The 12,108-nt window shown below is 38.1% G+C and overlaps 1 long non-coding RNA gene across 3 annotated transcripts in view; it reads right to left on the reverse strand.

The window, feature by feature from the left end:
• LOC148945712 (uncharacterized) overlaps window positions 1-12,108 on the reverse strand; it is a 263,265-nt gene that overhangs the window by 235,245 nt on the left and 15,912 nt on the right. The window contains exon 2 of one of the 3 annotated variants that reach the window (XR_016142646.1): window positions 10,869-10,932. The exons of the other annotated variants lie outside the window; for them this stretch is intronic. This is a non-coding gene — a long non-coding RNA (uncharacterized LOC148945712). The remainder of the gene's footprint in view (window positions 1-10,868; window positions 10,933-12,108) is intronic. 3 annotated transcript variants of the gene reach the window in all.

Raw genomic sequence — 12,108 nt, forward strand, 5'->3', positions numbered from 1 at the left:
ACTGTATGTACACCCGAGGTGTTATGACCTTATATGGTAAAGATCTGAACACCCTTGGCGTTATGACCTTATAAAGACAATATGTACACCCTTGGTGTTAAGACTTTATGTGGCGACGTTCTTTACGAGCTAGGCGTTATGACCTAATGTAACTGACAGTCTATATGTCCAAGGCGTTATATAAGACTTTTTTATGTAATGACGGTCTGTACCTAACCAGCGTCATGCCCTGGTGTAACGATGATCTGTACTTCCTCGCCGTCATGATCATAAATCATAACTTATTAACATGCTATATAATACACTAATACGTATGACATAAAACAACAAGTAAATATAGGTTGCCATTACCAACCAAATAAAATACCCGAAAACTATATAAATAATGTAGTTAATTATATAATTATAGTAGTTAAGTATATAATGATATAATATATATATATATATATATATATATATATATATATATATATATATATATATATATATATATATATATATATATATATATATATATATATATATATATATATATATATATATATATATATATATATATATATATATATATATATTTCTTTCTCTCAAAATGCAGATCGTAAAATGACCAAAAACAGGGCCAAAACGCTTTCTTGGCTCTTAAAAATGAAAGGACTATCTTAGAAACTCGTTAGAGTGCTCATTTGAGTGTAAATTGTAAGTTCTAATTTTTTTTTTTAAGGCCTAATACTTTTTTATGTGTTTAACATTTTTTTTTAAGTTTCAACTTTTTTTAAAAAACTAACCATCTGTATAACAAGTCTGGCAGAAAAAATAGATTGTTATTTCTTATTTTACCATTTGTTTTGCTCGACACTACTTCACAACAGGTGACAACCCTGCAACAAGCCACGAGTCTGGGAGACCATATTTTTCAAGTCAAAAATTGTAATGCGCGAGTTATTCAGTTTATTTCTTGGATTCTTCGTGCTTTAAGAGTTTGAAATGGAATTATTTGAAGCTTATTGATGAATAGACTCCACAACATCCCTGAACATTTTGGCTTATTATTTCTGGACTCACAATGCTAATGATGCTTTGCTTAATGAATTTTCACGATTCAACAAATTTGAAATATTCGTCCAGAGACACTGATTTCCAATGGATATGATCAGTCTATCTTTAATTGTCTTCTTGAATTTTTCGGGACGAACTCACATCACCACAATTTTGTGATAATTTTTAGAAATATGTGGTTCTTTTTCTAGCATAAACACTATTTCGAACTTTATTATGTTCCGTTCATAGACATATATTTTCATGTATTTTACAGTAAATGGGAGATGAAAGTTTAGGAACTTTTTAATGTACAAAGATCTCAACTTTTCATGTTAGTAGTCAAGCCTGGAGGCTTAAGGTTGACGCAGAAGCTTTATAAATCCTCAGAGCTATAGCCAAGTGGGATCCGAGAGCCAAAGAAATGTAGCACTCAACTCGCATTAAGGGGTGCCGTTTTAAGACAACTAGAAATATTTTTCTTTGTAAGAATTTAGGTTCATCAAATAGAACCAGATTTTAACTTTAGAATTAAATATGTAATTGATTAAATAGAGATTTGTGCTAATAAGCCATGTCATAGAGCATATGTAAGTAAAAAATAAATGAAATAAGACTTTGCTGTTGAATAGATCTTAGATTGAAACCATTTTTTTTTATCAAAGAAAAGTCAGCCCAATGACCCGTATAATTTTTTTCGTAGCTTAAATCAAGATAAACTCCCCGATCCCAACTTGGGTTTAAAGGGTTGGTGCCAGCATGGGGAATAGGTGGTGTTCAGCCATTATTTCTTTGCTATCCTGGAGTGTCTATATGCTTATGAATAATTCTAACGTTATCCCCGCATAGTTTAGATTTTTTGGGTTTCGGCCAAACTTGTCCCCTCCCTCCTCTACAAGATTCAAAAGGGATTGTTGAGGGGAAAGTTGAGCTAAATAAAATTCACATTATGTTTATACAGGTTGTAACAAGGGCGTATCAGTAATATCTTAAGAATTACGTTGAAGAAAATTGAGGGGAAAATTTGAACTAAATAAAAACATGCTTTATGTATGCAGGCTGTCAAAGGGGCTTATGAGCAATATCTTAGTTTTAATCTATCAGTTTTCGTGATCTGTGGGCTATATCGGGTTGTTTTTTGTTATGAAGACATTTGTTCTGGTCTAATTTTGTATTATCTAAATGGTACTTATTGCTTTATGACCTTTGGAAGGCGGGTGTTTATTATGAAAATATTTATCCCATCAGTAAGCCTTTCATCTATAATTCATTTAAGTAAAAACACAACTTTCCCTTATTCTACCTTGCCTGGGGCAACTGTTTGTTTTCATAGTGAATTATTCTCACTACAATGGTTATTAAAACCAATTAAAATAAGTTTTCCCACCATTTGATATTCTATTTTCTTCGCATGTTGAAAGGTCGGGACTTTGTGTCTTTAAGGACGACAACCCCCCCCCCCCAGGTTCTTATAGAAAGAGCAATCGTATAGACTTTGGAGGGGGCTCATGGGACTGGTAATCAGAAGATCTAGTGTTTTTTTAAATTGTCGAAAGTGTTTAGAGGGCAGCTCTTGGGGCATATAAGGTTTTTATAGAAAGAGTGGTCGTATAAACTTCGGAGGTAGCTTATTGGATTGATAATCAGATTTTCTAGTGTCCTTTCTAAGAATCAAAGTTATTAGAGGTCAGACACCTCCCCTTCAGACGCACAAGTCGTAATTTCCGATTTGTATCTGATAGAAATGTTGAGATGGCCATTTGTTGTCGTAGAAACTTCGAAAAGGATTTACTCGATTGGAAATTGAAAGGGGTAGCACCCTCTTTAATGCTCTAAAGTGACTGGAAAGTAACCAGCCCCCCCCCAGACGCCCATCATTTCCTTAATCAATTCCGATTAAAATCTTGAGAAAGCCATTTTTGTAGTGTAGTTGAAACGTCCAGCAATTATGTCTTTGAGGATATGTACCTTCCCCCTAAGGCCCTCGGGGCAAGGGTTATAAGATATGCCCCGAAGACATATAAGATTCTTATGGAAAAAAGGTAACAAACTGGGAAAACTGATGGTGAAGAGATAAAACTGGGCAAAATAATGGGGAAGAGATGATGCTGTGCAATGAGGAGATCAATCAAATGAATGGCTTCATTACCTAGGCAGGCTAGTATAAAATTATTTTGAACAATAGAAAGATAAATTTGCGACCCAAGGTAGAACATTAATAGTTACAGCGATGGCAGAATTTAAAAACAGTTCTGAAACGATTGGGCTCTGGAAAACAAAGCAAGATATGTTAGACACTTTTCAAAGGCATTTTATACATAATTGTAGATACCTGTAGGACTGACCGTATCTTAAAAGGCAAGCTTTACGAAAAACGTCAGTATCTTCCGTATCTTCGAACTATGATGAGAGAAAGGCTGAGATGGCTAGAACAAGTTCCATGAATGAAGGATGACAGATTGCTAGGGATTGTCCTTTCTGGCCAACCATGTCGGGCCAAACAAAAGTAGTTCGTCCCCAAATGGGATGGGTGAAGGTCGTTAGGAAATATATAAGGAATTCAAAATTCTTGGAGGATGTAAAACGGGAACCTTTGAATGGACAGGGATTGATGAGGAGCCTGCTTTGGCCTGTGGTGGCCTGATGCTGAAATGAATTGTTACAAGTAATAGTAGTATGTTACCGGTTTAGTTTTTATTTCAATTAATATTTACTTCAAATTCAATACAAACTAACTACAGTCCCAGAACAATTTACTAATAGTCAATAATTCTCGTAAATTTGGTCACACGCCTCTGTTTTTCCCACTTTGATGATGATTGTGAAGACGTAAACAAACAAAAGTGCTGGTTAACCATATTTATATGCATTAACTATGAAGTAAATTTTCAATTGTTCCAGCTGCTAATTTTGTTCTTGCATTGAACAAAAAAGGATAGATTTATTAAATATTAACAACTTTTTGTCAAAACGAACATGCTCATAATTCGTTGAATTATGATCGAGACGCGGATTGCATCTGTAATCTGAGGGTATTTAACAAAATATAGATGTCGCAATTTAAATCTTTGTCTTGTCTGTCTGTCTGTCTGTCTGTCTGTTTGTTTGTCTGTCTGTCTTGTCTGTTTTTCTGTTTGTCTGTCATTCTTTCTGCCTGTCTGTCTATCTGTCTGTCTTTCTGTCTGTCTTTCTGTCTGTCTGTCTTTCTTGCCTGTCTGTCTGTCAGTATGTTTGGCTGTCATTCTGTCTGTCTTGTCCATCTGTCTTGTCTCTCTGTGTGTCGGTCTTTCTTGTCTGTATGTATGTCTGTCTGTCGGTCCATCTTTCTGTCAGTCTGTCCGTCCTATCTCTCGTGTCTGTCTGTCTTGTTTGTCTGTCTGTCTTGTTTGTCTTTCTGTCTTGTCTGTCTGTCTGTGTAGGTCTGTCTGTCTGTCTTTCTGTCTTTCTGCCTGTCTGTCTGTCCATCTGTCTGTCAGTCTTTTCTTGTCTTTCCTTTCTGTCTTGTCCGTCTTGTCTGCCTGTCTCTCTGTCTGTCTGTCTTCTCTGTCTGTCTTGTCTGTCTGTTTTGTCTCCCTGTCTTCTCTGTCTGTCTTGTCCGTTTATCTTGTCTGTCTGTCTGTCTTGTCTGTCGGTCTTGTGTGTCAGTCTTGTGAGTCGTTCTTGTATGTCTGTCTTGTCTGTCTGTTTGTCTTGTCTGTCTTGTTTGTCTATTTTGTCTGTTTGTTTGTCCGTCCGTCTGTCTGTCTGTCTGTCTCGTCTGTCTTGTTTGTCTGTCATGTCTGTCTTGTCTGTCTGTCTATCAGTCTGTCTCTCTGTCTGTCTTTCTGTCTATCTGCCCGTCTGTTTGTCTGTCTGTGTGTCCGTCCTGTCTCTCTTGTCTGTCTGTCCAGTTTGTCTGTCTTTTTGTCTTGTCTGTCTGTCTGTGTGTCGGTCTGTCTTTCTGTCTGTCTGCCTGTCTGTCTGTCTATCTGTTTGTCAGTCTTGTCTTATCTGTCTTGTCTGTCTTTTCTATCTTGTCTGTCTTGTCTATCTGTCTGTCTGTCTGTTTGTCCCTCTGTCTGTCTCTCTGTCTGTCTTGTCTGTCTGTCTGTCTTGTCTTTCTGTCTTTCTTGTCCGCCTGTCTTTTCTGTCTGTCCTGTCCGTCTATCTTGTCTGTCTGTCTAGTCTGTCTGTGTTGTCTGTCTGTCTTGTCTGTCTTTCTTGCCTGCTTGTCTTGTGTGTCGGTCTTGTGTGTCAGTCTTGTGTGTCTGTATTGTCTGTCTGTTTTGTCTGTCTGTCCGTCTGTCTGTCTGTCTGTCGTGTCTGTCTGTAATGTCTGTCATGTTTGTCTTGTCTTTCTATCCGTCTGCCTCTCTGTCTGTCTTTCTGTGTATCTGCCTGTCTGTCTGTCTATCGGTCTGTCAGTAGTGTCTGTATTTTCTGTCGTGTCGTTATGTCTATCTGTCTGTTTCTCTGTCTGTATCTCCGTCTGTCTTGTCTGTCTGTCTTGTCGGTCTGTCTTGTCTGTCTGTCTTGTCTGAATGTCTTGTCTGTCTGTCTTGTGTTTGTATTGTGTGTCTGTTTGTATTGTCTGTCTCTCTGTCTGTCCGTATGTCTGTCTGTCTTTTCTGTTTTGTCACTCTTGTCTGTCTGTCTCATCTTTCTTGTCTATCTATCTTTTATCTGTCTGTCCTGTCTGTCTGCCTGTCCGTCTATCTGTCTATCTTTCTGTCTGTCTGTATGTCTTTCTGTCTGTTTTGTCTGTCTGTCTTTCTTGCCTGCCTGTCTTGTCTGTCTGTCCTGTCTGTCTGTCTTGTTTGTCTGTCTTGTCTGTCTGTCTGTCTTGCCTGTTTGTCTGTCTGCCTGTCTGTCTTTCTGTCTGTCTTGTCTGTTTTTCTTGTCTGTCCATCTTGGCTGTCTGTCTGTCTTTCTGTCTACCTGTCTGTTTGTCTGTATGTATGTCTGTCTTTCAGTCTGTCTATCTGTCTGTCTGTCTGTCCGTCCGTCTGTCTCTCCGTCTGTCTTCCTGTCTGTCTGTCTGTCTGTCTTGTTTGTCTTGTCTGTCTTTCTTGTCTTTCTGTCATTCTGTCTTTCTGTCTGTCTTGTCGGTCTGTCTTTTCTGTTTGTCTTGTAGGCTTGTTTGGTCTGTCTGTCTGTCCGTCTGTCTGTCTGTCTGTCTTGTCTGTCTGTTTTGTCTGTCTGTCTGTCTTGTTTGCCTATCTTGGCTGTCTCACTATCTGTCTGTCTGTGTGTCTGTCTTCGTGTCTGCCTGTCTGTCTGTCTGTCTGTATTGTCTATCTGTCTGTCTTGTCTGTCTGTCTGTCTGTCTTGTCTGTCTGTCTGTCTTTCTATCTGGCTGTCTGTCTGTCTGTTTGTCTATATTGTCTGTGTGTGTATTTGTCTTGTCTGTCTGTCAGTCTGTCTGTATTCTCTGTCTGTGTGTCTGTCTTTTCTGTCTGTGGGTCTGTCTTTTCTTTCTCTGTGTCTGTCTTTTTTGTCTTTCGGTCTATCTGTCTGTCTGTCTGTGTGTTGTCTGTCTGTCATGTCATGTCTGTCTTTCTTGTCTGTCTTGTCTTTTTGTGTGTGTGTCTTGTCTGTCTGTCTGTCTTATTTGTGTGTATTTTATGTCTGTATGTCTTGTTTGTCTTTCTTTTATGTCTGTATGTCTGTTATTCTGTGTGTCTGTCTGTCTGTATGTTTGTATGTCTGTCGGTATGTCTGTCTGTCTGTCTATATGCCTCTCTTTCTGTCTATCTATCTGCCAGTCTTGTCTTTTCTGTCTTGTCTGTCTGTCTGTCTTGCCTGTTTGTATGTCTGCCTGTCTGTCTTTCTGTCTGTCTTGTCTGTTTTTCTTGTCTGTTCATCTTGGCTGTCTGTCTGTATTTCTGTCTACCTGTCTGTTTGTCTGTATGTATGTCTGTCTTTCAGTCTGTCTGTATGTATATCCGTCCGTCTGTCTCTCCGTCTGTCTTTTCTGTCTTTCTGTCTGTCTGTATGTATTTATTTTTGTCTGTCTATCTGTCTTGTCTATCTGTCTGTCTTGTCTGTCTGTCTGTCTTGTTTGTCTTGTCTGTCTGTCTTGTCTTTCTGTCATTCTGTATGTCTGTCTGTCTTGTCTGTCTATCTGTCTGTCTGTTGTGTCTGTCTGTCTTGTCTGTCTTTCTTTTCTGTTTGTCTTGTCGTTTTGTTTGGTCTGTCTGTCTGTCCGTCTGTCTTGTCTGTCTGTCTTGTCTGTCTGTCCGTCTTGTTTGACTGTCTTGGCTGTCTCTCTCTCTGTCTGTCTGTCTGTCTGTCTGTCTGTCTGTCTTCGTGTCTGCCTGGCTGCCTGTCTGTCTGTATTGTCTTTATGTCTGTCTGTCTGTCTGTCTATCTGTCTATCTTTCTGTCTGTCTGTCTGTCTGTCTGGCTGTCTGTCTGTTTGTCTATATTGTCTGTGTGTGTATTTGTCTTGTCTGTCTGTCAGTCAGTCTGTATCTTCTGTCTGTGTGCCTGTCTTTTCTGTCTGTGTGTCTGTCTTGTCTTTCTCTGTGTCTGTCTTTTTTGTCTTTCGGTCTATCTGTCTGTCTGTCTGTGTGTTGTCTGTCTGTCATGTCTGTCTGTCTGTCTTGTCTGTCTTGTCTTTTTGTGTGTCTGTCTTGTCTGTCTGTCGGTCTTGTTTGTCTGTCTTTTCTGTCTGTCGGTCTTGTTTGTCTGTCTTTTCTGTCTGTCTGTCTGTTCGTCTGACTGTCTGTCTGTCTGTCTGTCTGTCGGTATGTATGTCTGTCTGTCTGTCTGTCTCTCTGTCTTTCTATCTATCTGCCTGTCTGTCTGTCTATCTGTCTGTCAGTCTTGTTTTTTCTGTCTTGTCTGTCTGTCAATCTGTCAATCTGTCTGTCTGTCTCTCTGTCTGTCTTGTCTGTCTGTCCTCTCTGTCTCTCTTGTCTGTCTGTCTTGTCCGCCTGTCTTGTCTGTCTATCTTGTGTGTCTGTCTAGTCTGTCTGTTTAGTCTGTCTGTCTAGTCTGTTTGTCTTGTGTGTTTGTCTTGTGTGTCAGTCTTGTGTGTCTGTCTTGTCTGTCTGTATTGTCTGTCTCTCTGTCTGTCTGTCGGTCTGTCTGTCTGTCTGTCTGTCTTTTCTGTTTTGTCTATCTTGTCTGTCTGTCTTGTCTACCTATCTTGTCTGTCTGTCTGTCTTGTCTTGTCGTCTGTTTGTCTGTCTGCCTGTCCGTCTATCTTTCTGTCTGTATGTCTGTCTTTCTGTCTGTGTTGTCTGTCTGTCTTGTCTGTCTTTCTTGTCTGCCTGTCTTGTCTGTCTGTCTTGTATGTCTTTCTGGCTTGTCTGTCTTGCCTGTTTTTCTGTCTGCCTGTCTGTCTTTCTGTCTGTCTTGTCTGTCTATCTTGGCTTTCTGTCTGTCTTTCTGTATACCTGTCTGTTTGTCTGTATGTATGTCAGTCTGTCAGTCTGTCTGTCCGTCTGTCTGTCCGTCTGTCCATCTGTCCGTCCGTCTGTCTTTTCTGTCCTGTCTGTCTTGTCTGTCTTTTTGTCTGTGTGTCTTTGTGTCTGTCTGTCTGTATTTGTGTATGTCTGTTTGTCTGTCTTGTCTATCTGTCTGTCTTGTTTGTCTTGTCTGTCTTTCTTGTCTTTCTGTCATTCTGTCTGTCTGTCTTGTCTGTCTGTCTGTCTGTCTTGTCTGTCTGTTTTTTCTGTTTGTCTTGTCTGTATTGTCGGTTTGTTTGGTATGTCTGTCTGTCTGTCTGTCTGTCTCTGTCTTCGTGTCTGCCTGTCTGTCTGTCTTGTCTATCTGTCTGTCTTGTCTATCTGTATGTCTGTCTTTTTGTCTTTTTGTCTGTCTGTCTGTCTGTTTGTCTGTTGTGTCTGTCTGTGTATTTGTCTTGTCAGTCTGTCTGTCTGTATTGTCTGTCTTGTCTTTCTGTGTGTCTGTCTGTTATGTCTTTAGTGTTTTTAGTTCTTTCTGTCTGTCTGTTTGTTTTGTCTGTCTGTCTTTCTGTGTTGTCTTTCTGTGTGTATTTCTTGTCTGTCTGTCTGTCTTGTCTGTCTGTCTGTCTGTCTGTCTGTCTTGTCTTTCTGTGTGTCTGTCTTGTCTGTCTGTCGGTCTTGTTTGTCTGTCTTGTCTGTCTGTCTCTCTGTCCGTCTGTCTGTCTGTCTGTCTCTCTGTCTGTCTCTATATTTATGTCTGTCTGTCTCTCTGTCTGTCTGTCTCTTTGTCTGGCTGTCTGTCTTTCGGTACGTCTTGTCTGTCTTGTCTCAAGCCCCAAAGGACCAAATTCAAATTTTCTGTCAATAAATAAAAATATCACAAACAAAAAAAAAGCATAAATGACACAAAAACTAAAAGTATAACACAATTAGAAATATCAGAATGAAAAATCATTTTTGTAGTCAATGTTTAAATTGAGATTGATCACAGTAAGTAAAAAGATTAAAATTGGTCAAACTGTATAAAACCAAAGAAAAACAACACAAATATAAGCCTTTTTTAAAAGGAATGTCAAAAAATGAAGGAAAAACAAGCAATCAAATAAATAAAAAAATGGGCAGCACCTTTACCAATTAATAAGAAGAGAGAAACTTGCAATATGTTATGTTTATCTTTTTTTGTAATTTACTGGACAAAGGTTTTTTCATTTCAGGACATACAGCATTGAATTGAAGACGAGATAGAAACGAGCTGGGAAATGTCATGACAGTGGCAGAATCTGGTTGGTGAATATATTTTTAGAAAAATATATCCTGTACAAGAGCTGTCATTGCATTTGAAAACAAAACAAAGTGCAACATGCCTCTCCTGTTGCCTACTTAAGCATTTCTCATGATTAATAGTTGTTTCCTTTGCAAAGGTTTGTCATTTCACTAAAACACAAAAACAAGGTGCAACATGCCTCTCTTTTTGCCTAATTAAGGCTTTCTAACCTATCTTTTTTCTAGAATGAGAGAGTATAAGATTTCAACTCAATTGGAAATTACTAGCAGGTTGTTTTTTCTTATAGATAAAATCAGTTTTATCCTACTTCCCTGAATATATAAGAATAGCAAAGTGGACAAGCATATCCAAGATGAAAGCAGACAAAGGAATTATAAATCATTAAAGAATGGGGAGGAGGGATGCCGAATTTATTTACAATATTAAGAAGGGAGATAGATGTATTAGATTTGATGTCCAAAATCAAACTATCTTGTGCAGTGTCACTGATGATACTTATATGGTCACTCATTCACTTTGTATTGCAATCTTCAGCAACTCTATGTTCATTAAAAAATTTACATCTGTCAAGAACTTTCTTAGCCAGGCTGTTAATCATGACTGAGAAAAGGAGGGGGCTTAGAAGAGTACCTTGGTTACTCCAGTATGAACAGGGAATAATGATTCACATATTTAAATGCTTGTCAACTATTTGATAAGAATAATGCAACCAATTTCACCAGGGAAGAATTAATGTTGGATTCAGTGACAAGTTTGTTAACTAATATATTCTGATTAACAACTGTATGGACAGGGAATAATGATTCATATATCTAAATAATTGTCATCTATTTGATAAGAATAACGCAACCAATTTCACCAGGGAAGAATTAATGTTGGATTCAGTGACAAGTTTGTTAACTAATATATTCTGATTAACAAGATCAAATATGATTTGGAGATGAATGATAATTGATTTAGCTGTGTATTAGGATTTTCTGGAGTTTTTGATATGATGTTTTCAAGATGAGCAAGGTAACGGGATATTGAAGTGAATTATAAGCTCCCAAATTGCCTCAGACTAGTAACAGGTTGGATTTTTCCTTAAGCCAGTCTACAAGGAATCCATCACACAGTTTCCACAATATAGAAGTGAGAGAAATAAGGTAAATTACCTTCAAAGCTAGGCTTTCCATCTTTCATTTTTTAAGAGGGTTGTGATGCACTGCTTCCATATTTCTGAAAATGGCCGAGAGTTTGATATCTCACTTATAAGACCAAACAAGGGCATTGAAAGCAAACGAACAGCAATTACAATAAATGACCGAGTCAAATTCAAAACGAGCAGAAATTTTCATGAGTAGGGCTCAAAACCCCTATGCCTTCCCAAGGCCAGACATAATTTGCACTTTACTGAAAAAAACACAAATGAATGTGCATTGTGAATTTAATATACATATACTGATATTTAGTAATCAAAATGCTAATATTATTTGATTTATTAAAGTTATAAAAGTAAAAACATTTTTTTTTCAGTAAAGTGCAAATTATGTTCTGACCTTTGGAAGGCATAGGGGTGCGATTCAGGGAACCCAGCGTTTTATGATTCAGTTCAACCGCCCCCTGAGTTATTCCCTGGTAATTTTGACATTATACTCTTAGGGATAGTTGAAATAGCAGCAGTAGTAACAGTATTAGCACTAGTAGTGGTATTAACAGTAGTAGCAGCAGCAGTATCAACATATTCCCTTTTGGTCTGTTGAATACTCCCTCGTCAGTTCCTGGAAGTTTCAACTTAATACTATTAGCCATTGTGATGGCATTATCAATATGTGCTTACCATAACCTGTATATTCATCTACTTCTTGAAATTTTCATCTTAATGCTCTTAGGCTTACTAGGAGTGTCAGTAGAAATAATGTTTGGAGTATATTAGTAGGAAAACTAGTAAATGTAGCAGGGGTAGTTGTATTAGTAGTAGCTTGCACATATTGCCTTTTGTTCAATTGAGCTTCCCCTTTAAGCATTCTGTGAAAGTTCCTTCAATCCCTGTTATAGTAATGCTACTGCTGCTACTACTGTTAATACCACTCGTAGTGCTAATACTATTACTGTTACTACTATTTCAACTATGCCCAAGAGTATGATGGCGAAATTTCCAGGGAATGGCTAAGGGGGGTTGAACTGAATCATAACACACTGTCTGTATGCAATTTGTCAAAAGGACATATCAGTAATATCTTAGGAACAGTTCTTTCAAAAAAGTTGAAATTTAAAGGGCTTGTTGTGGGGGACATTTAACTAACCAAAAGAAAATATTTGTATCCTAATTCTACGGCTTCTTCTCCTACTACTGTTACTATTATTACTGCTACTACTTAAGGTACTACTATTAATTTTACTACTATTACTACC

This window comes from Artemia sp. Qi Xiang Cuo, chromosome 12 (assembly GCF_049724085.1).
Source record: "Artemia sp. Qi Xiang Cuo chromosome 12, ASM4972408v1, whole genome shotgun sequence".
Lineage (NCBI taxonomy): Eukaryota > Metazoa > Arthropoda > Branchiopoda > Anostraca > Artemiidae > Artemia > Artemia sp. Qi Xiang Cuo.